The 23422-nt window shown below is 37.1% G+C and overlaps 1 protein-coding gene and 1 pseudogene across 1 annotated transcript in view; one reads left to right on the forward strand and one right to left on the reverse strand.

Moving 5' to 3' along the window:
- Positions 1 to 1095: 1095 nt before the first annotated feature.
- LOC114625660 overlaps positions 1096 to 23422 on the reverse strand; it is a 32434-nt pseudogene continuing 10107 nt past the window's right edge.
- Positions 9661 to 23422, forward strand: part of Chl1 (cell adhesion molecule L1 like) — a 148085-nt gene continuing 134323 nt past the window's right edge. The window contains exon 1 of the mRNA XM_028773100.1: positions 9661 to 9702. The gene's annotated coding sequence lies outside the window, so the exon portion shown is untranslated. The remainder of the gene's footprint in view (positions 9703 to 23422) is intronic.

Consider the following 23422-nt stretch of genomic DNA (forward strand, 5'->3'; position numbering starts at 1 on the left):
GACTAGTTAATAACTTTGACAATTTTCATTTTATTGTGTAAATATGTATATGTAATTATGCATATATGTATATGTATTGCACATATATGTTTATTTCACCAAATCTGTGTAATGAATATTCATTACTTTCATAATAATACAAACAACCCACACTTACATACTATAACAAATTGCCGTCTCCAAATCTCTTATGAATAACTTTCTGTGTAGAAAGTGAATTTCTCATTGATGGAATACTGGAACCATAAAAGAATTTCTCACTACACTCTGAGGTTCGTTAGTGTAAAACACCTTAAGGCACTCTCAAAACATAAACCAAGGCAAATGTTGATGCAGTCTGGTGTGCAGTCAGAGAGTTCTGAAACTCAGTCATATCTCAAAAGAGTATAGAGAATGTAGCTCTTGATTTCCTTTGGTGGACTGATATAAACCCATATATTCTCATGTCTACAATTCACTCGGATAATGTATATGGCACTGGCCAGCAGTTTGAAGGCTCTTACACACTATTCAGACCACACTAGCAGGTTTAAGGGCTCAAGCAGAAAATAGGAACTATTGTCTGACCATCAAGACTTCTTTTCTTTAGAAAAGTTCCTATTTGGGGGGCACAGGGCCTCACATTTAGGGCTGTATCATGATTATTATTTCAGACACATAGTACTTAATAACATATACTTGAGTGACTAAAAAAGGGGCCCCACGAATGCTTCAGGGACAGAATGCCTCCATAACAGCAATGATAATTTCTTTGCATACTTAACTGCAACTGAGAGACCTTAGGCAGCTTTTGTATATATTTCATATGTACACCTTTAAAGAGCTGTAATTCATTTGGTTTCTGTAATTTAAACATGTTTGAAAACTTTTGTCACTAAGCTCACAGTTTGAAAGAACAATACTCTATATTTAAAATGAATGTGAAAGTTCTACATTACTTTTCACAGTATTTCTGGAGAAATGTCTACATAACCATGGGCAATAGGTATCTTCTTTATACTTTGGTTTTTTTTTTTTTGGTTGTTTCTTTGTTTTGTTTTGTTTGTTTTCATTTTTAAGTAAGAACTTTGTAATAAAAACAATAGAAGAACCTACCTAGCAGAGAGTTAGCCCTGCATTAATGTATCTTATTATTATCAAAATTGGATGCTGACTCTTATCTTTTTTCCTCACTGCATCTTTGACTATGTTTTTATTTAAATAGATTGTATCTATTTGCTTTCTAGATGAGACAATTTTTAATAGTTTAGGCAGCAGACTTTCTTTTTCATCTAGGGGAGGTTTCTTCTCTGCTGGTTTCTTGGTAACCACCTTTTCTCCTGCAGGCTTATTCAGCTTCTTGACGTCCACAGGATTCTTTTCTTCCTTGCCTACTGCTGGCTTCTTGTGTGAAGTTCCCTTCTCTGCTACAGTCTTCCCCAATTTGACTGTCAGCTCAACAGCTGCTGCTTCCAGTTCTTTCAGCTGGAATTGGTGAAGAATGATATTCCTTCTCATGGTCTTTGCGTAAGAGTTCAGCTTCAACATGATTCTCAGATTCTTCAGTGAATTCTTCTTTAAGACTCTATGCAGAATCTTCTTGTGTGGTGCTCAGAGGGCTCTTTGGATCTCTGGGCTTTTCAAGATTCTGTTAAGTTCTGTGTTCATCATCTTGTGCATGGGAAGGTTATAGTTACTCTTGAGAAAAGCATAAACCGGGTGCCATTCAAATCATGTAACTTCTGGAAAGCACTTTCAGTACAAATGCAGAGATGTCGCACATGCTCACCAGGAACAAGTTTCGAAATGTTCAGCTTGCATACACTAAGCAGAGTAATACTAGAGATACTCCTGAAGGCCTTGGTGGTACCATTATCTTCATTATAGATGGTGTAGGGTCCCCTGCACTGTAGCATTTGTTGGATTCTCATTTTGTCATTGCAAGCTCTCATTCTCTGAAAGACATAAACCTTTTTGATGTCATTCCAAGCTTTAAGTTTCTCAATCAGCTGGATAGCTTCCTTGGTCTTCTTGTAACCTTCGACTTTATCTTTAACCACCAGAAAGTTCAGGAGATTTCTCAATACAATGACCTTTAGACATCACCAAATGTGGTAAGGCTGAGGCATCCAGGAAAGAACAGATGGCAGAGGTCACAGTATCTGGTCGAATGGGGGTTTTGAACACAGCTAGCAAAGTGCCATTCTTGCCAGATGACTCCCCTTTTTAGAATACACTGATATGAGGGGATGAACACAAGTCATGTCAGGGAGAGAAGAAAGCCTGCTGACACTTAACTCTTCTCAAAAACATCTGGTTTGGTTAGGGTTATCTAAAATATCTCACAACACTACTATTAGAGATTAATATCATACATGTCAGAACTGTGTGTATATATAACATAATATTTCTTTACAAATTAGTTTAGGAAAAGCTAGGGTATATATCATTTAATGGTCATTTTACTACTGGGGAAAGTAGTCTCCAATTGACTCAGAAAATAGTGCCATGTAGTTAGGTCCAGTTTGAAACCTATAAGATTATCTTTTTGATTTACTTTTAACATGAAACATTGGCATTTTTCATGCTGCTTTCAAAACCATTTCAAACACAATGTCCTTTGATATGCACACTATCTTTAGTAGTTATGAGAAGACAGACCACCTCTGACATCAGATCCCATGATGATGGAAGGATATTCCTCACTCACTGTTTAGTCTGGTTAACTTTTTGAAATTATAAATAGGAAGACAAAAGGGGTAAAAAACCAAATGTGTGAATATACATGTGCTAATAATGCAGGAAGAGGTGGGGACTTGAGCTACTTGGAGGAAGGCAGGAGCCTATTGAAGAGTGAGGGAGAATGAGCACACTCATCAGGAACTGCCTAATGATCAGATAATGCCACCCAATTGCCATTTCTGCTGACACAAGGTCTCATTACCCTCATCTATTCTTCACTTGATTAAATCTTTTCTGTGGGGAAAAGGTTCAGATAGAAAAGTCTGGTGATACCTGCTAACTGCTTTCTTAACTAATTTAATTTTCCTTGACAGTAATTGTGATGGTTCGAATAAGAATGTCCCCCATGGGCTTATATATTTGAATGCTTAGTCATCAGAGGGAGAGACACTATTTGAATGGATTAGAAGAATTAGGAGGTATCGCCATTTTGGAGGAAGTGTGTCAAGTTGGGTGGTCATTGACGTTTCAAAAGCCCATGCCAGGTTCAGATTCCCTCTCTCTCTCTCTCTCTCTCTCTCTCTCTCTCTCTCTCTCTCTCTCTCTCTCTCACGCTCTCTCTCTCTCTCTCTCTCTCTCTCTCTCTCTCTCTCTCTCTCTCTCTGTGTGTGTGTGTGTGTGTGTGTGTGTGTGTGTGTCTCCCTCTCCCTCTGCCTATGGATAAAGATGTAGCCCTCAGCTATTCTTTCAGTGCATGTCTTCCTGTCATCATGCTCCCAGCCATGATGATAATGGTTTAAACCCCTACAACTGGAAGCAGACCCCAAATGAAATACTTTTTTTCATAAGAGTTGCCTTGGTCATGGTGTCTTTTCATAGTAGTGAAATAAGACAAGCAGTGAATAAGACAATAACTTTCTTTTATAGTTTTATTTGTATTTCAAAAATATTAGTCTTTATGGAGATAATCCTGAGTCTGCTGAGATCTGAAATTTCTGGGACATACCCTGAGATTGGAAATTTTGTTCTTTTATAGTGATCAACAGGACACTGGCAAACCAGAAGGACTGTGCCCTCTGGGAAGTAGACTTTAATGTTACCTGAATTTGAAAATTATGAATACCTGCTCCAGGCTGCAGGAACAAATCTGAATTTTTCCATTGACGCCTACAGGCCCAGAGTCTGCCCTAAAACAGCAGTATTCAACAATGGCGAACTCTTGCTTTTCTAGGGAATTTTGTCATATCATATACGATTGAAGAGAAGATGAGGAGTGAGGCAATTTCCAAAGTGACACAGACAGATATTGGGCTTAGATACTGACTGTGCATTGCATGCTGGGATTGCATTAATCCCTAAGATACCTAAGTGTTACTGATCCCATTGGTCCCACTCAGTGCCTTCCAGGTTGATATCTATTGGGATAGTCATGGATATGAGAAAATCCCTTTGCTCCCCAGGATATTATTAAGAGGTAGAGATGAAATAAATATACACAGTACTTTCTTTGAATATAATGTGAATGCACTAGGCAAGAGCATGTTTCAATGTCTCTGGGATGGACTTATTTTCTTTTGTAGCCCGTTATAGTAGTAGAATTAGAATTCTATTCTATGTAATTTTGTTTCCAGTTTTCTTTCTGGAGGTTAAACTCTCTTCCAAGTTCCAAAAGCCTCAGACTGTGAAAGCAGTGTTTTGTTTGCTACCTCTATATTATTCTATATATTCATCTTTCTACAGTAAAAATTTTAGATGTTTTTCACCTTCTCCATAGACTTCTGTTAGATTTATTATTGAAGGGCCCACAAATTGCCAAATTCACTATGTGAATATATTGATGTGGGAGGGTCGAGCCCACTGTTGGAGATGCCACTTCTGGGAAGGTGGCCATGGGGTATATAAGAAAGCAACCTGAGTCAGTCAAAGAAAGCAAGAGGATAAAAAGTTCTCTTCCTTTCCTCCATGAGTTTTTTTCCACTTTCTTGTTTAACTTTCTTTCCCTAATTTTCCTCCTGGAAGGACTGTAAGATATTAGGTGAAATGTATCCTTTCCTTTACAAGTTGCTTTAGGTCATAGTGTTTTTTTCACGCCAATAGAAATCTAAGAAAAGCATGCTCTATATTTCAGGTTGACATTTTTGAAAGTTAAGTTTTAGTGAACAAATTCTCAAAAAGTAATGAGAAATAGAAACTATTTTTGAGTCCTGTTTTGGGGTCATTTTAGGGAAAACAACCAACGTTGTCATATTGTTCTTGTAAAGATGTTTCTATAAATATTTCACAACTAACATTCATTGTTGATTGCCCTTTTGCTCCCTTCCCAGTTTGATTTATATTTTGTTGTGCATCTTTTTTTTTTTTGCTAATCTCATGAACCAATTTCTGCTGTGTGCTCATTTACTGACTCATGTTCCAAGACCTATTATGTATACCATATAACATTTCACTTTCTAAAATATATAGTCACTCAACAACCATGTATTGAACATCTGACACAGAGTTTGAGTATAGAATACCTCATTCCTGCCAGGTAAATGTCTACTGATGATAGAAAAAGAGATGTTTTCAATCCTGACGTCTTAAGTTTATTGACCCAGTATTGACTAAAGCTGAGATGTGTCAGCTTTTACACTAATGATTATTTTTTAAACCACCAGAATATCAACAGTGTTATAGGCCAATTGATACTAAACAGATTTTCATCAAAAGAGAAAAAGGAAGAAGCACTCTTCATTATAAACACACACATTTAGAAGTGGCATTTTCATTTGGTGTACAAGTCTTAAGAAAAGGACAAGTGGAACTTTGATAGCCTTTGAACTTAGCCACTAGAGCACCAAAAGGTACTCAAGGTACTAAGGAAATTATTACTTCCTGAACTTTTTTTACTTTAAAATTTTTTATCTATTTTATGTATATGAGTACATTGTTGCTGTCTTCAGACACACACACACACAAAATAGGGCATTAGATTTTATTACAGATGAAAGTGAACCACCATGTGGTTGCTGGGAATTGAAGTCACAACCTCTGGAGAAGAAGCCAGTACTCTTAACTGCTGATCTATCTCTTAATTTCCTTTCTCCATGGTATTAAGGAACTTATAAGCATGCCAACATTATTATAAAGAAGACTTTTTCTCTCCTTGAGAATAAATGCATGTAGCTACACAGATATGTGACGTACCCAGGAGTTCTCAGGGTTCATATGTGGTCCTCATCTGAATACCATGGGGTTTCTTCTTGTTGGTTCAATTTGAGTAGAGAATCTTACCATGTAGGAAACTAGAGACCCTGAGAGGGTGGTCTGCTGTGGCATGATGCAAGGATATAGAGAGTGGTGCTACTCTGGCCCTTTCAGTTCAGTGAGCACTTTTCTGTATCCCTGCTGTGATAAACCTTTTAAAATGTAAGTTGAACTCTTTAAACCTCTGCTTCAAGGATTACTCTATGATTTCTTGTTTTCCAATGAGATAATTAGAATTCTAGAAGTCTGTATCACTAGTGTTAAGTTCACATGGTCAGAATGTACACACTGGCTATAATCTCAGCCCTTCTGTTGTTTCTTTTGTTCTCTGCCTTTTGATAGATCCAATCAAAATGGACTTTTTCTTGCTCTGTGTAAGTATAACATTCACACCCAGCCTTGTTGCATTAAGGAACTATGGAATGTCACTCACCATTAAGTACATGTATTGCTTGCATGCATTCAGTTGTGAACTCATCCAGTCTGTATTTAGCCATATGGAGATACAAAGATTGCAGCAATCATTAGGACATGCCAGTTTGTTAAAAGCTTAGTGTAGAGCCTAGCAGGAATATCTATGGTTCCTTCTTTTACTTTGTCAAGGATGGGATTGCATTTTATTTGGAGTTTGCTCTAACATAGTCACTGAGGATAAACTCACCTTGAAAATAATTTAGAAAGACATCATGTTGAAAAGAGACAGATCTCTAAGGATTTCTTATGCAGCCAACTTTTCCTCCAGCATTGGGAAAGATCACGTTTTTATCTTGCTGAGCACATAAAACCTCATGGGGTTGCTTACTGCATTGTGTGAAAAGTACTATGTTCAGATGTGAGACAGCCTCATGTCTGCAAGGTGTTCCTTGCAGGAGGTTGGTCTGGGCCAGAGATGAACTAATTCAGAGTTTCTGTATTACATTTTCTTTGGCTAGATACGTTATTTCCAATGGGGCACATCAAATCTACTTCTTACTCCCTTTGTTCTCGAGACAGTTCTGTTTCCCTCCTCAGCATAATTTCTCCTTTTCCGTATTTTCTCTTGAATTGATAGAAATTTAACTAGGTTGTTGTACCTGCAATATAGTTTCTCATAATGTAAAGAAGCAACCAAATACCCAATTTTTCTTATGCTTCCATATTATCAGAGTCAGTCTTCTGTATTCTTTTCAAGTCTCCTCCTTAGTTTTGATGCTTACAATTATTTATATCTCTTAAATAGAAGAATCTTAGGGATGTTTGAAATAAACCTATCTTTTTCAGCAGTGATAAAATAATGAGATATTAGTATTGAGTGACACCAATAGTTGGAGAAAGGATAAGTATTTCTAGATTAAAGTAGTTTAAAAGATTACCTATTCAGTTAAATGAAATAACAGCAAAGTTGGAAAGGTATTTTATTAGACTATAATGGTGTCATCTATATGTGTGTCTACCTGCATTAGGACACTGATGGACTATATACACCATATATATATATATATATATATATATATATATATATATATATGGAGAGAAAGAGAGAGAGGGAGAGTAAATTTCATGGGTTTTAGGATTTATCAGAAAGAAAAAAGATAGAGAGGTATCATTTTATTTAAGATAGATAAAAATAAACATGTGTGGACATGTTTTAATAATATTTATAATTTAAGGTATTGTCTACACACCATTTTGGGAGGTCATATAGGAAAGAATGAAAGGAAAACAAATAACTCAGTGTTTATCCTTCATATATATGGAAAACCAAATGCACAAACACACACACATAACACACGCACACGCACACACACACACACACACACACACACACTACATGGAGAGGGAGAGAGAGAGAGAGAGATTAGATTACACATGATTAATGAGAAAGCTTTCTCAAGCAAGGTTGAATGAAGCAGACGAGAGCTGAGCAGGCTCAGGCAGCCTCTGTGAGCATACAAATAAGTCGGATCAGCAGCTCCAATAGCAATAGACTCCCTACTTGAGGCCAAACATCTCTTGAAAAACCCAAGTAGAATGTCAGCACAGAATCTTATTTCTATGGTCATGTGTGTTCTTGACAGTGGTGAGAAATTGAGACCTGTTGGGACCCATGTAATGCTGATTGTATGACATGAATGGTTTTTGTGGGGTTGTCTCACAATGGCAAAATATTCAAACAGCAAAAGTTGAACTCCAACTATGTAATAAGCTGACTTTACAGCATCCTTCTTCACTTGAATTATAAAAGCATACTGAGTCTTACATTAACTTCAGCCTTGAATAGGGAACAGGTGAATCAGAAAGCCTCACTCAGAATCAATCTGTGCCAACACTGCATGAATTTTCGCCACTGAAAGATTATTTGTAACCTTTAGGATGCTGAACAGCAGACGATGACTTCAGTCTGTGTATTTCCCTAGTTAAGTAAACATTGTTGGTTTGCTTCCAGAAACCAAGAAATCTCAGTGTGCTCTAGTGGTGTGTACCACTCACAGACTGGTTGGGAGCCACATAAAGTGCTTTTTTGTGCATTGTTAGTTGCCTATAAGCAATTCTATTTGTTATAATCAAGCAAAAAATAATGGCTTCAGAAACAGGCCTAATGGGATTGAAAGGAAGTTACCAAACAAAGGTGTAAAGGCCACAGTCTGTGCAGTGTGGCCCTTGGTCAATTGCTCAGCAGTAGGGACTTTCTTTTACATGCTAGCATGGAATTTTTTCTTCCCAGTGTACTGGTGTGAGGTTCTCTCCGGAGGCATCACAATCTGTTTAGAGCTTCTTGGCAAAAGCTTTTGGATTGATGCCAATGTGATTGCCTGCAAATTCTTGCAAGAGAAGAAGGTTACTTGCAGATATATTTTTAAAACAATCTTTACTTTCCTTTAGTGCCAAAGAAGTTATACTTTTATAAATCTCCTTAATTAGCAATTTCTGCCAGATTGCTTTAGAATTACTAGATGATATTTAGCCAGTATGATTAAAGTTTATTAGATTTCGACAATAGATATATAAAAATTTACTTAGCTTACAGTTCCTGTTTGGTGCTTGAAAGACAAGCTAAGGTCATCAGAGGTGTGTTCATGGGTATGAATTAGAAAACAGGCTTATGGGTGCTTCCCTACAGTCTGAGAGCCAAGCCACAAATGGTCTTGGAATTAACAATAAAAGGCTTTGTATATTGAGTGAAATACATCCTTCATTTTCCGTTGATTTGTTAAAAGATGGGAGCTTGGCATGAACCCCTGTGGGTGGGAAATGGCCTCTTGAAGGCCATGTTGTCTCTCATTTGATGGAGGTCTGTTTTTGGAGTGTTTTTTTAATAGAACTCTCCTCATTTTAGTGGCATTGTTTCATTTAGAGGCATTGGTCACAGCATCAGACCAAAGCAAGCGGCTCTCATGCACAGCCTTTTGGAGAGGACAGCCAGGGATGAACTCTGACAAATTGGGGTCTGTTCCAGAATACCTTAATCTGTAAGGGGAAGCACATCAATAACGCTTCCTATGCAAAGTGTGATTACATGACTGTTTCATGTTTGCCCTTGTGACTTCGAATGTTCTGAGATATAGTTCCAGAATCCTAAGCAACAGAATAATGTTAGTAGGTATTTAAACATTGGATTGTTTGTCATGCAAAGTGGGAGGAGGAATCAAATTAGTATGTTTGATAGAGTAATGACAGCAGTTAATTTAAAAGTTTCTCCATACCTGGAAATTATCTCTAAAACTGCTACTTTGGTCTATCTCTAGGTGTTATAAACTGAAAACAATGATTCTACCTTGATAATCCAGGCAGACCACAGTGGATCAAAAATTACTGGTAAGAGATTTTGCCTTAATCAGTCTCTTTATGCATTTGTCCTGTGTTTAATCATCAAATGAAAAAACTGCACAAGTGTAGCCAGAGGAAGTAACAAGGGATAAAAAGTGTCACAGAAATTGGATATTCACTATTCTTAAGAGCATGTATAAATCAGGTTCATAATAGTGTGTGTGTGTGTGTGTGTGTGTAAGAGAGTTTACATACATCTATCTGTGTGTATATATGTAAATGTATGCATATTCTTCTATGTGTATATGTATGTGTATGTGTGTTTATGCCTGTGTGTGTTTGACTGTGCATGCATGTATGTGTATGTGTGTTACAATAAAATGCTGTCTTTTATTTTATTTTAAGAGTAAAACTCTTCCTTTGAAGTTATTTTTCTTGTTCACTGACCTCTTGGCATATTTGAAATTTACATCTTGACTATATTTATCTAAATGTCATCTTTAATGGGAACAAGAATTTAGCTCCTGAGTTCTGAGAAGGTTAACTTCTTAGGAAGCTTGATGTTTACGTAGTAAAATCTTATATTTTCGGGGTCAAAGAGAGCTTGCCCTTTTGTGGTCCGGAGGGAGTTTGAATTGTCCCTGGAATTTGGATAAATGTGAAATTTGACCTAATCCTTCAGTTGGAGTTTTATTGAATTGTTGTAATTCTAGGATGTATGATACCCAGTGTCTAAGAATTTGAAAGTCAGCAAGTCTGTTTTGCAGACTAGACACACAGTGATGTTCTTCATAGGAAACTGTGTTTAAATCTATATTTTCAAATTCTTATTACTGGACAAACAGTTGTAACTACGTGTAGTTACAGCATATGGATTGTTATTATACCGTACATATCGTACATAATATATAAATAGTGTATGTACACATCATAAATCTGACTGTTTCAATCATACTTCTCAATGTTATGCTTGGTCTGTAGTATTGTGTTCCATTCAGAAAATAATGGCAGTAATTAAGTGTCCTTTTTGGTTTTCAACAAAGCTATTTTAAAATGTATTTTATAATATAAAAGATTTTCTCATACTCTAAGAATACATTTTGTCAGTGACAGGATAATGATACCTGAAAAAGTACAGTATCATTTGATATGTGCAGAACCTTTTGGTATATAAATTATAAGTGGGATCTTGATGATATAACATGCAAACAGACATGATGCCTTGACTTTGAGGTGCTATTAGCATTCTTTAACTTTTAGTAACCTCTAGAGGCCTTTTAAATAAAGTTGGAGCTATTCCAGGAACAGGCATTTGAGGACACTATGTGTGAAGTCACTTGGTTTCTTTGTGTCTCAGTGCAGTCATTGTTCCATCTGTATTTGTGTCTTCCATTTGAAAATTCTCTACATGGGCGTGTTAAGGCGAGTTAATCTGTATGTCTATTAGAAGATCATAAACCATGTGTGATATCTTTTAATACCCTAGAGGAAAAGTCCTCAGGAAATCTGTTTGCTTAGGTCTTTTGATAATAGATTTTATTAAGAGTGTGTTTATTCTATTAAAGCTCTTTTATGACTTAACTTGTAATAAATTTCTAGTATGTAAGATACCTAGATAAGTCTCCTCAAAAATTAAAGGATCACAGATAACACCCATGGGAAAGGACATATAATTCGGTGGTAAAGTAGATGCTCAGAATACACAATGCCTTGAGTTCAGAAAAACAGAAAATATCCCAGTTAAACAATACAAACCCGGGCCTGGAGCGATGGCTCAGCGGTTAAGAGCACTGATTGCTCTTCCAGAGGTCCTCAGTTCAATTCCCAGCAACCACATAGTGGTTCACAACCATCTGTAAAGAGATCTTCTGCCCTCTTCTGGCATGAAGGTGTACATGCAGGCAGGATGCTGTATACATAATAAATAAATAAACCTAAAAAAAAAAATAAACCCCCAAATAAAATTATAAAACATCCCACTAAATTATCAAATAAATAACAACAAAAGGGAAATACCTCACTGTATCATAAGAAGCCTAATTTTCGTTGTGTCAGAGTGACATATAATTAATAATTATATCTGTTGACATCATGAAAATGGATAAAAATCAGTGAAATACACTATTGCTCACTGATTGCTGCTCATCCTTCCCTCTGTTTTAAAATATATCCTTCTTATGTTTTTGATGATTGATCAAATCATTATTTAATTTTATAAAATATGCATTCTTTTTGCAGTACTCTATGATGGTACTTGAGAGATTACCTTTAAACTTATAGGAAAGCTTTGTGGGATCGTGGTCTCAGAATAAACACACACACACACACACACACACACACACATTTTAATTCTTATTGTAAACTTTCCTGTGGAGATTTTTCCCTTGCTATAGAGCCTCTTCGAGAACATAAACAACAATGCTCTAGTAGAAATGAACACTAATTTTGCCCTTACATTTTCTTTTTTTTATTGGATAATTTATTTACATTTCATATGTTGCCCCCTTACCCAATCCCCCACCCACCCAGGAACCCCCTACCCCCTCACCCCTCCTCCTTCTTCTCTGCGGATGTAATCCCTACCTACCCACCCACTCCCACCTCCCCACCCTCAAATTCCCACCCCTTGGAGCATCCAGCCTTCATGAGACCAAGGATCTCTTCTTCCACCTATGCCCAGCAGGGCCCTCCGCTCTTACATATACAGCTGAAGCCATGGATCCCTCCCTAAGTGCTCCCAGGCTGGTGGTTTCGACCCTGGGAGCTGTTGTTGGTTGATATTGTTGCTCTCCTCATGGGGACACAAACCCTTTCAGCTCCAATGGTCTTCACTCTAACTCCTCCATTGGGAACCCCATGATCAGTTCAATGGCTAGTTGTGAGAATCTGCCTCTGAATATGTCAGACTCTTGCAGACCTCTGAGGAGACATCTATATCAGGCTCTTACCAGCATGCACTACCTGACTTCCACATCAGCATCTACCTTTGGTGACTGCACATGGGATGGATACTCAGGTGGAATGTTCTTCAGACGGCCCCTCCTTCAGATTCTGTACCTCACTTTGTCTCCATATTTGCTCCCTTGGGTATTTTGTTGCTCCTTCTAAGAAGGACCGAATCATCCCCACTTGGTCTTCCTTCTTCATGAGCTTCATGTGGCCTGTGAGTTGAATCTTGGGCATTTCAAGGTTCTGGGCTAATATCCAATAATCCAATAACCAATTTTTTTTTGGTTCTACTTGGTTGATTTCAGTCTATTCCTCTTGGGAGTATTTGCTTTTTTTGTTGTTGTTGTTGTTCTAGAGTTTTGAAGTGTGCTGTCAAGTTGCCAATGTATGCTTTCTCCAGTTTCTTGTAGAAACTTGACACTTGTAGAACTATGAGTTTTCCCCTTAGCACTGCTTTTATTGTGTCCCATAAATTCTGATCTGATGAGCCTTCATTTTCATTAAATTCTAAAAAGTCTTTAATTTCTTTCTTTATTTCTTCCTTAACCAAGTCATCATTGAGTAGAGAGTTGTTCAGATTCCATGTGCATGTGGGTTTTCCATTGGTTTTGTCATTATTAAAGACCAGTCTTAGTCTGTGGTGATCTGATAAGATGCAAGGGATTATTTCAATATTTTTGTATCTATAGAGGCCTGTTTTGTGACCAATTATATGGTCTATTTTGGAGAAGGTACCATGAGGTGCTGAGAAAAAGGTATATTCTTTTGTTTTAGATGAAATGTTCTATAGATGTCTGTTAAGTCCATTTGGTTCATAACTTCTGTTAATTTCAAAGTGTCTCCGTTTAGTTTCTGTTTCCATGATCTGTCCATTGCTGAGAGTGGGGTGTTGAAATCCCCCACTATTATTGTGTGAGGTGTAATGTGTGTTTTGAGCTTTAGTAAAGTTTCTTTTATGTATGTAGGTGCCCTTGCATTTGGAGCATAGATGTTCAGAATTGAGAGTTCACCTTGGTAGATTTTTCCTTTGATGAGTATGAACTGTCCTTCCTTATCTTTTTTGATTAATTTTGGATGAAAGTCGATTTTATTTGATATTAGAATGGCTACTCCAGCTTGTTTCTTGGGACCATTGGCTTGGAAAATTGTTTTCTACCCTTTTATTCTGAGGTAGTGTCTGTCTTTGTCACTGAGGTGCATTTCCTGTATGCAGCAAAATTCTGGTTCCTGTTTGTGTATCCAGTCTGATAGTCTGCATCTTTTTATTGGGGAATTGAGACCATTGATGTTAAGAGATATTAAGGAAAAATGATTGTGGCTTCCTGTTATTTTTGTTATTAAAGGTAGAATTATGTTTGTATAGTTATCTTCTTTTGGGGTTGTTGGAAGATTACTTCCTTGCTTTTACTAGGTTGTAGTTTCCCTCCTTGTGTTGGTGTTTTCCATCAATTATCCTTTGAAATGCTGGGTTTGTGGGAAGATATTGTGCAAATTTGGTTTTGTCATGGAATATCTTGGTTTCACCATCTATAGTGATTGAGAGTTTTGCTGGGTATAGTAGTCTGGGCTGGCATTTGTGTTCTCTTAGGGTCTGTATGATGTCCGTCCAGGCTCTTCTGGCTTTTATAGTCTCTGGTGAGAAGTCTGGTGTAATTCTTATAGGTCTGCCTTTATATGTTACTTGACCTTTATCCCTTACTGCTTTTAGTATTTTTTCTTTGTTTTGTGCATCTGATGTTTTGATTATTATGTGACAGGAGGTATTTCTTTTCTGGTCTAGTCTATTTGGTGTTCTGTAGGCTTCTTGTATGTTTGTGGGCATCTTGTTCTTTAGGTTAGGGAAGTTTTCCTCAATAATTTTGTTGAAGATATTTACTGGCCCTTTAAATTGGCAATCTTCATTCTCATCTATACCTATTATCCTTAGGTTTGGTCTTCTCATTGTGTCCTGGATTTCCTGGATGTTTTGAGTTAGGAGTTTTTTGCATTTTGCATTTTCTTTGACAACTGTGTTAATATTTTCCATAGCATCTTCTGCATTTGAGATTCTCTCTTCTATCTCTTGTATTCGGTTGGTGATGCTTGCGTCTGTGACTCCTGATCTCTTTCTTAGGTTTTCTATCTCCATGGTTGTCTCCCTTTGAACTTTCTTTATTGTTTCTATTTCCACTTTCAGATCCTGAATGTTTTTGTTTAATTCCTTCTTTGTGTTTTCTTGCATTTCTTTAAGGGATTTCTGTGATTCCTCTTAAAGGGCTTCTACCTGTTTACTTGTACTCTCCTGTATTTCTTTAAGGGAGTTACTTATGTCCTTCTTATAATCCTCTATCATCATCATGAGAAGTGATTTTAATTCTGAATCCTGCTTTTCCGGTGTGATGGGGTGTCCATGGCTTGCTATATTGGGAGAACTGGGTACTGATGATGCCAAGAAACTTTGGTTTCTGTTGTTTATGTTCTTGCGCTTGCCTTTCACCATCTGGTTAACTCTAGTGTTACCTGCCCTCACTGTGTAAGACTGGAGTCTATATTTCCAGTTATCTTGCTTGTGGCAGAGCTCCTCAGAGTCCAGATGTCTCTGCGGTCTTATGATCCTAATCTCCTTGGTGGAAGAACTCCTGGGACTCAGGCCACCTCTTGGATCTGGAAATCCTTCTGCTCTGGGTGCAGTAGTTCCTCTAGGATGGCTCAGGATATGATGTCTCCCAAGTGCAAACCAGCTCGGTGTCTGCTGCTCTGAGTGCAGTGGCTCCTCTAGGATGGCTCAGGATTCAGTATCTCCACAGGAGCAGACCAACTCTGTGTCTGCCGCAGCCCAAAGGACCAGGCAGGGGCGGAAGGGAACCTTACATTTTCAAAATGAAAATTTGTCTGGATATACTAACTGTGCAATTTTTTAGTGTTGATTTTCTTTTAGGTTAATTCTGTGCCTGAGAGATTCATGCGTGTGTCCTCTTACATGTCATTTATTGCTGTACTGGTCTAATTTATCTAAAGAGTACTGCCCATGCATCTTAACAGACAGCTTAAGTAGGTGACTGACAGAGAAGATGATTTTGTTTTAGGAGTTTATGGTAATATATGTAGCAGAAGGTCACCTTGGGGCACACACCCAGACTGACTGATGGTTCTTATCTCTCTCCACTGCTCTTCCTACTGATTTATGGATTTTGATGTGTCCTTTTATATCAAAGCCTTAGCTTCATGCCCTGACAATCCAGAAGAAAGACTAATATAATTTATTTAACTTTAGTAACATACTATCATGTGAAAGAAGATTACAGCTACCTTCCCTAGCTTATCTGTGAAGATTTTATAAAAAATATTGGTTATTTTACACTGATTAGCAAAGTCCACTGGCACAGACTACTGGCCTGCTTAAATGAGCTTGGCCCAAGTCCTCTAAGGTTGATAGAGTAGAATAACCTGTCTATTCTAATAGTATTTTTCAATACAACAAGCTTCACATAGGACAGAAATGTAGCTTGTTTGATCTTGCTTCCATCAAATTTCCATAATTATTAGTTAGAACAAAACCTGGGGTACACCACACTCTATGAAAGTGAGGAGTAGGAAGAGGAGGAGGGGACAGAGAAATGGAGACTGGAAAGAGTCTCATTATGGATGTCCCTTTGCACACCTGTGCTGAGAGGTTCCAGGACGGCTTCTCTGGATCCTGTAATCGCCTTGGCAGTCTTGCCAAGGGTTTCCAATTCCATTTCAACACGGACTGTGATAAGTTTTAATGTTTTCTAATCCATCAGCCCCTGATAGTCCTAGCCAGCCAAGTGGCTCCTAGTCGTTCCTGGCAGTGGCTCTAGCTCGTTCCCATGAGGACTGCTAGAAAATAAAAGTGTAAGTTTCTGTCCGTGCATATTATACAAAGCCAACTTCTCCTTCCAAGAAGTTCTGCTTGGAAGCCAAGTAAAATGAAAGTCCTTGGAAAGAACTTTCCCTCCGTAGAATAATTAAGTGAAGTTTTTCAGCATCTTCGGTGATGTGGTATGCAAAGGCGATATAAAGCTCCATCAATGCTAGAATATTGTGCATAAATAATTAATGTATCACATTTCATGGTGCTGACAGTAAACAGTATCCGTTTCCTTTCCAGTGATACGAATGTGTCAGAAGAGTGCAGGGCTGTAATCACTTCTATCCATATTTGATGTTTACACCTTTTAAATATTTAAGAGCTGTTATCGTGCTTTATTGTTATTTATGCTCCCCAGGGGCAGGCAGAGAAGCCTGCATTTCTTCCTTGCCCAGCATTCTACTTCCTTCTTTACTCTCTTGGCTCCACCTTGGATTACCTACAATTTGCATATGTAATTCTGGTCTTAAGGTGCCAAAAATCCATTTGTTTCTCTGGAGTTTTATTGATGTTGTTTTTACTCAAATCACATAAACACAAAAACATGTGATTTCCAAAGCACAAAAATTCAGCAAGGGCTCCGAAAAGCTGAAATACACAAACATACTGTCATGATGCTACAGGTTGATCTTATGTTTCTAGGAAAATGGAATTCGAAAATCAAAAGATTACAGAGTAAGCATTATTTGAAGAAGATTGTAGATTGTAAAGCTTTACCTACATGATCATATTGCAAAGCAAAGCTTTTTTTTTCCTTTTTCTTTTGGTTATTGTCACTGTGTGGGGTTTATCTTAATTTTGTAACAGGGGCACAAATGTGAATGCTAATATCTATATGTATTTCATATATAAAATTTTAATATTTGTATATATGTAAATACCAGTGAGACCACCTAAAATCAAGGATTTGTACAGATCCATCATTTCTAGTGGTTTCTTCTGGACCCCTTTGTTTTTTTCTGGTTTTAACATTTTAATAGGCGTAAGTTCTTCCTTCATAAGCATTTTTTAGGTTTCATTGATTTCACATTTTTTCCAAGTTCAGAAAGCAGTATCTGTCTACAAAAGCAAAAATAGTTGCTATTGCATTATAGAGAAAGAAGTGAAAAAGATGACCTTTAAAAAGATAGCAGAATGCAGCAAAATGTGTGTGATAGTTTTAATAATAACTCTTTTGATCTTACATGTATATATAAATGAATTATTTAAATAGCAGAGCAGTGCCTAGGATAAATAAAATATCCATGAAAACACATACTACTACCAAACAAATGACTTCAAGCAAAATCAAATTGAAAGAGAAAATTGTGTTTTCTCCAACAAAATGCTGGTTTTGCCCTAAGGCAATTGTGTTGGGAAAAAAAGACCATGTATAACATAGACACAAATCATACACATCTTCCCCCAAACAGCAGGTTTTATTGGATTGCACACATGTGCAAAATACTTGAAGCCTCAGGAAAGAAGCACAGCAATAAAATACATCATGACCATCACCACTGAACTAGGCAAGATGGGAGCAGACACATCTGAGAGCCTAGTGATGAAGTAGAGCATTAAGAAATAAATCAAAGTCTCTGATCAAAGCCTAATTTAGTCTGTCATAAATGATACTGCAGTGGAGAGAAGCCTCATGCACAAAGATCAAAGATTGGGATCTGCACATATAACACAGCACCCCTGCCCTATGAGGAGGGGGTGAGCAGAGAGAAGGAAAAAGAAGTCATACATCAAAGCCCTCGAAGAACACAATGTGATATAATCTCCCCCTTTTTAAGGACAGAATACAAAATTAGAAAAGTGGAAATGATTTTTACAATGTGCTTGAATCCCCACCTTTGAAACTGTGAGAAGCTAGCGTGGTTGGCTCAGCTATCTTGTTTGCAAATACATATTAGGCAGTGCTTGTCATTATAGTAATGTTTCTGAATTTGTAGTTCATGCTTGCATATATTAAGAATCTTCTCACAATTGCAAACAATAGGTACATAATTTTCTACTTGAGAGACTATTAATTGACTTTCTGTTGAGTCACAGACTCAATAGCAATGCTAAGATGATAATTGTTTTTTTTTTACAAAAAACTATTTCAAACTTTGTACAATTCTTTTGTTATTTTTCTGTATAAACTGAGTATGCTCCACTCTTTATCTGTGTTTATATATTTGACAGGAATAGAAACCTGCTTTCCCTGTACTCCTATTATTTGTGCCTGTGTTTGGAAATCAAACTAACAATCTGAGAAATACTTGGAGAAAGGGCATATACACTTTATTTGATATTAATAATTTAACTCTCAAATGTACAGAAAATGTCATTGAAATATATGAAATACAAACAGCAGTTAGACACTAGCTATATATACCATTTTAAATATATATATTTAAATATATATTTATATATTAAATATATTAAATATATATTAAATATTATATATATATATATATATATATATATATATATATATATAGAGAGAGAGAGAGAGAGAGAGAGAGAGAGAGAGCAGAAGTGATAGAACCAATGACACTTGTCTTGCATGTAGAGTACATTGTGAGAAGGTAGATATGTATGAAGTTCTAGTGGAAGATAAGGATATATGTAAAGGTTTGTCTGTGCAGACTCATCTGTATGCCTGCCTTTGGTCTATAGGAATAATGATTTTCCTGGTGCTGGAGAAGGATGGTGGTCCACCTGCAGGACAGGAACATTATATACAGAGCTTTGACCCAGATGCAAGGAGGCTAGAGAACTCTTTCTGGATTTACCATTATACAACTTCTATCTATTTAAAAATAATTCTTTTTAATAGATACGTTGCTTTTTTTTAACTGTGTGTCCATGTTGCTTTGTGGGGGCATATGCTCCTGAGTTTTTGTACCCATGGAGGACAGAGACATGGAATCACCAGGAGCTGGAGTGACAGCAGCTTATGAGGAAGGTGTGTGAGCAGGAATCCAGGTCCTCTCTGAGCACAGAAAGCCACTGAACTCCTTAGCTACATCTGCAATTACTCAAAATAAATATGTTTTGGGGTGGCATATTCTGGCCTTTTCTCATTCCTATTCATTGTGCCCTAATGTTATTGTGCCTTAAATATACCATAGCAGACTGAACTTGTGCTATAAAAGTAGTGAGAATTTTATCAAACTTCTTTCATTTATCTCAAAATAGGGCACTTGATTTCTTTTTATGAATTTCACATATTAAGTATATTAACGTATTCATTCAATAATTAAATAACTATTTTTACTCTTAAGAGCCTTTTAGTTAAGCATGCAGTTCTCGGGGCAAGTAGACACAGTTCTTACTTTTAGAAAGAATGAATCTGTTCCGACAGGATACGTTACGTATACTGCCATGCAGACAAGTATACAGTTGATGCTCATTGAGTTCTGAAAGTGGGAGTTATATGGGAATTTGACCTACTGGGCTCAGAATATGACTTCTTCTGAGGCATTGACACATGACTGGAAATAAATGAAAACTGAGCAAGAGGGGCCTGCAAAGATTTCTCAGTCCCTAAAACGTTTGCAGAACAAGTATGGGGACCAGTGTTCAGGTCCCCAGAACCCTTGTAAAACCTGGTACAGTGAGTGGCTTCGGCTTGCTGCACTACCAATCTTGACGGAGGGAGCAGAGACATGTAGATCTTTAAAGCACCTTGCTCTAGATGAACTAATTAGTTTCAGCATCACTGGGAGACCTTGTTAAAAAGTAAAGACAGAGAGCTGTGGAGGAAAGACACTTTATGCCAACTTCTAAGCTCAAACAGACAGGCACACACTCATGTGTACACATCAAGTACACATGCACTTCTCCCTCCACAGTTTCTGTAAGGATTTGAGAATGTGTGGTAGAAGGAACACATCAGAAGCTTTTGTCTTTCTTTAGCATAGTCTTTTGCACATGTGTCCATGAAAAAAGAAATTAATCTAATTTCAATATAGGGAAGACTATTACAGATAATTCACTAAGAGGATGGTCTTTATATGCAGAAAATCTATGGCCTGCAGTGGTAACCTGGCAACATCTCACTTGGTTTTGAGCACATCAGTGAACCTCTCTGACATGGAAGCTTCCAGCTTCTGAAGGGAATTACAGTCCTTTGTATCGCAGAGGGCTAAAGGACTGCACGGTCCCTCTGCCTGGCAAGTCAGCATTCTCTTCCCCATCTTCCTGCTGACTTACAGTGCGGATTTGGCAAATCCCTTTTAGCCCTTGGAACTTAAACGGCCCATTTTTACAACATGGCGTCACAGGGTTGAATGATTTCCAGAACACTCTCTGTTCTGATTCCCAATTATTATCTACGCTGTCAGCTTTAGTAAAGAAACTGTGAGAAGAATAAGGTTAGGAAAAGTGTTGTTTTAGGAAAGTAGAGTAGAACAAAGTTACACTTTACAGAGACTCTCATTACATTTTCCCTTTGTACATTTTAATAGTTTCTGCTGTCAAAGATTACATTCTAGACCATACATTTCTTCAACTAAAAAGCCGCTAGAGTTTCAGTGGGACATTCAATTTTTCACCATGGTTTCTTAAATCATTCTCTTTATAATTGTCACTTTTTTTCATAGTTTACATAAAATGAATTCAGTTTCTCAACCAAAAATAACAAGCTGAGTTGGAAATTGAGGCACAAGGACTGTACAATCAAGTGTTGAAAAGTCAGCCTTTACAACAACAAGATTTTCATTCATCACCATCCGTGAAGACCACTAAGAAAATGGAGGGGTTTCTTTCTTATTTATGAAATATAGAATACTGGACAGGGAGAAAGCTTATTCAGCAAAAATCTTTCTGTACAGACATGAGGACTTGAAATCAATCCAGAACACCCACTAAAAAATCTAGGCATTTTCACATGTTTAAATCCAGCACGAGAAATATAAAAAGAGGTAGGAGAATCCTTGTTGTTTGCTGGCCAGCTTGTCTTGCATAATCAGCTAGCCCAGAGTGATACTCTGTCTCACAATACAAGGTAGACAGTACCTGAAGACCAACACCTGATGTTGATTTCTGGCCTCTCCACCATGTGCACACACACAGACACACACACGCACACACACATACACACATACAAACACACAAACGCACACACACACAGACATACACACACAGACATACATACACATACCTTATTTATTTAAATATGTAAATATTTACTTTTATTGGCACCTCTTCTTGACAGTATCCTTTGCTTACATCATTATTATTTTAGCTTGACCAAGTTTGCTTTGATAATGCTAAATGTGTAATGTCTTGTCAATGTCACATGTGGAAAAAGAAACCCTGATGCATATTTTTATCTTTGGTGTTTGACATTCTTTTATATTTACAAACATCAGCTTTAAAATCTGCATGATAAGTATGTTAACACCTATGACTTTTGCACTTAACAAATGCAAATTAAACACATTCAATAGGAAGCTCCTTTCCTAGTCTGCTTAACTTAGGAGTTAGATAAGCAAGAGGTTGAGTTCTGGGAAATCTTCTGTGTTTTTTAAGTGCAAGTTAGATCTCAATCCTTGGCAGTGTTTCTGGCACAATACAGACCTACACCTGAATTGAAGCACACTGACCCTGCCATGAATTAGCCTTGCTTAAACTGGTCAATTATTTTCTGACTGTTTCACTCACTCACTCCAGCAGTAAATGATATTTTATGTTGATTTACTTTTCTTTCCCCTCCCCTCCCACCCAGTGTAAAATTTTCCAGGTTGTCAACCTCTGTCTGGATGTTCTTTTCATTTGCAAATGTCAAATTATCATGCCTTCCTGTTGGGTGGGAAACTGATTAGCATACATTAATTAAGATAATGAAATAATTATGGTTACTATAATATAAATATATAGAAACCAACATCGAGGCCTAATTGTCTGGTGGCTCTGAGCATGTGCTTAGGAGATGTGGATACAGGAGATGTGATTGCAGAGGGCTCAAGGTTGACCTTCAGAATTAACTAAAGATGGGTGGCTTTTGACAGTTACTTATGTCTTAGAACTTCAGTGTTCTCATAGCAGGGAGACTATAACTCAAGCAGTGTACCATATCTTCTGAAGAACAGCAGGTAGATCATAATTCAAGGCAGTGTACCATATAGACCATGACATGTCTCAAGGCACAGGCCAAGAAGATTTTTGTACTTTTCCACCACCTGGACCCTCTTACCCCCTCCCCTTGTAAAACATGCTATAAAAAAGCATTTCATGTTCAAAAAAAAAAAAAGAAGAAATGATAGTGTAAACTCTTTTGAACTGGTGTATCAGGTAACTGCTATAGTCTAGATTTTATGCTGGTAAAGGCTCAATAATCATCATATTATTTTATTTTCTTGGCCACAGAGATGTGAAGGTAACCTCTTATGAGTTAAATATGAAACAAAAAGCATTTACGTTCTTTTCTTGGGGATGCTGAGCTCATTTTAGGATAACAACATTAGACTCAAAGAATGATTACAGTAAGCAACCAAGACAGAGAATCAGCGATCTGACATTATTTTAGTGTTTATATGTCTGGAGCTAAGGGATCTTTTCTCTCTTTGCCTTTTATATAGCTTTGGTTTACGTGCCAATAAAGACTCTTAAACCTGTTTCATTTTCTTTCTTATTTTGATGACCTGCTAACACAATCCAGTAACACAGGATATTAAAAATATGTCTCCATGCTTCAGTTTAACACTTGTTATTGCTAATGTTTTCTGCCTTGTTTATTGCATGTTTATTATTGAAGTTATTGTACAGTGGATACCTGGCAACACTCTGTCATAATTTGTAGAAAATTCTTTACCACTCAATAGAGAATATATTTTGAGCTAATAAACAAGTAAAGAAAGAATAGAAAGAACAGTCTTTGTGTTTTGCTTTGTTTTGTTTTTTAATTTTCCTAGTGTAGGATGATGGTTTAGAGAGTACAATGCTCTGTGCAAATGCACGAGGACCTAAGCG

The sequence above is a fragment of the Grammomys surdaster genome, unplaced genomic scaffold (genome assembly GCF_004785775.1).
Source record: "Grammomys surdaster isolate TR1022 unplaced genomic scaffold, NIH_TR_1.0 220, whole genome shotgun sequence".
Classification (NCBI taxonomy): domain Eukaryota; kingdom Metazoa; phylum Chordata; class Mammalia; order Rodentia; family Muridae; genus Grammomys; species Grammomys surdaster.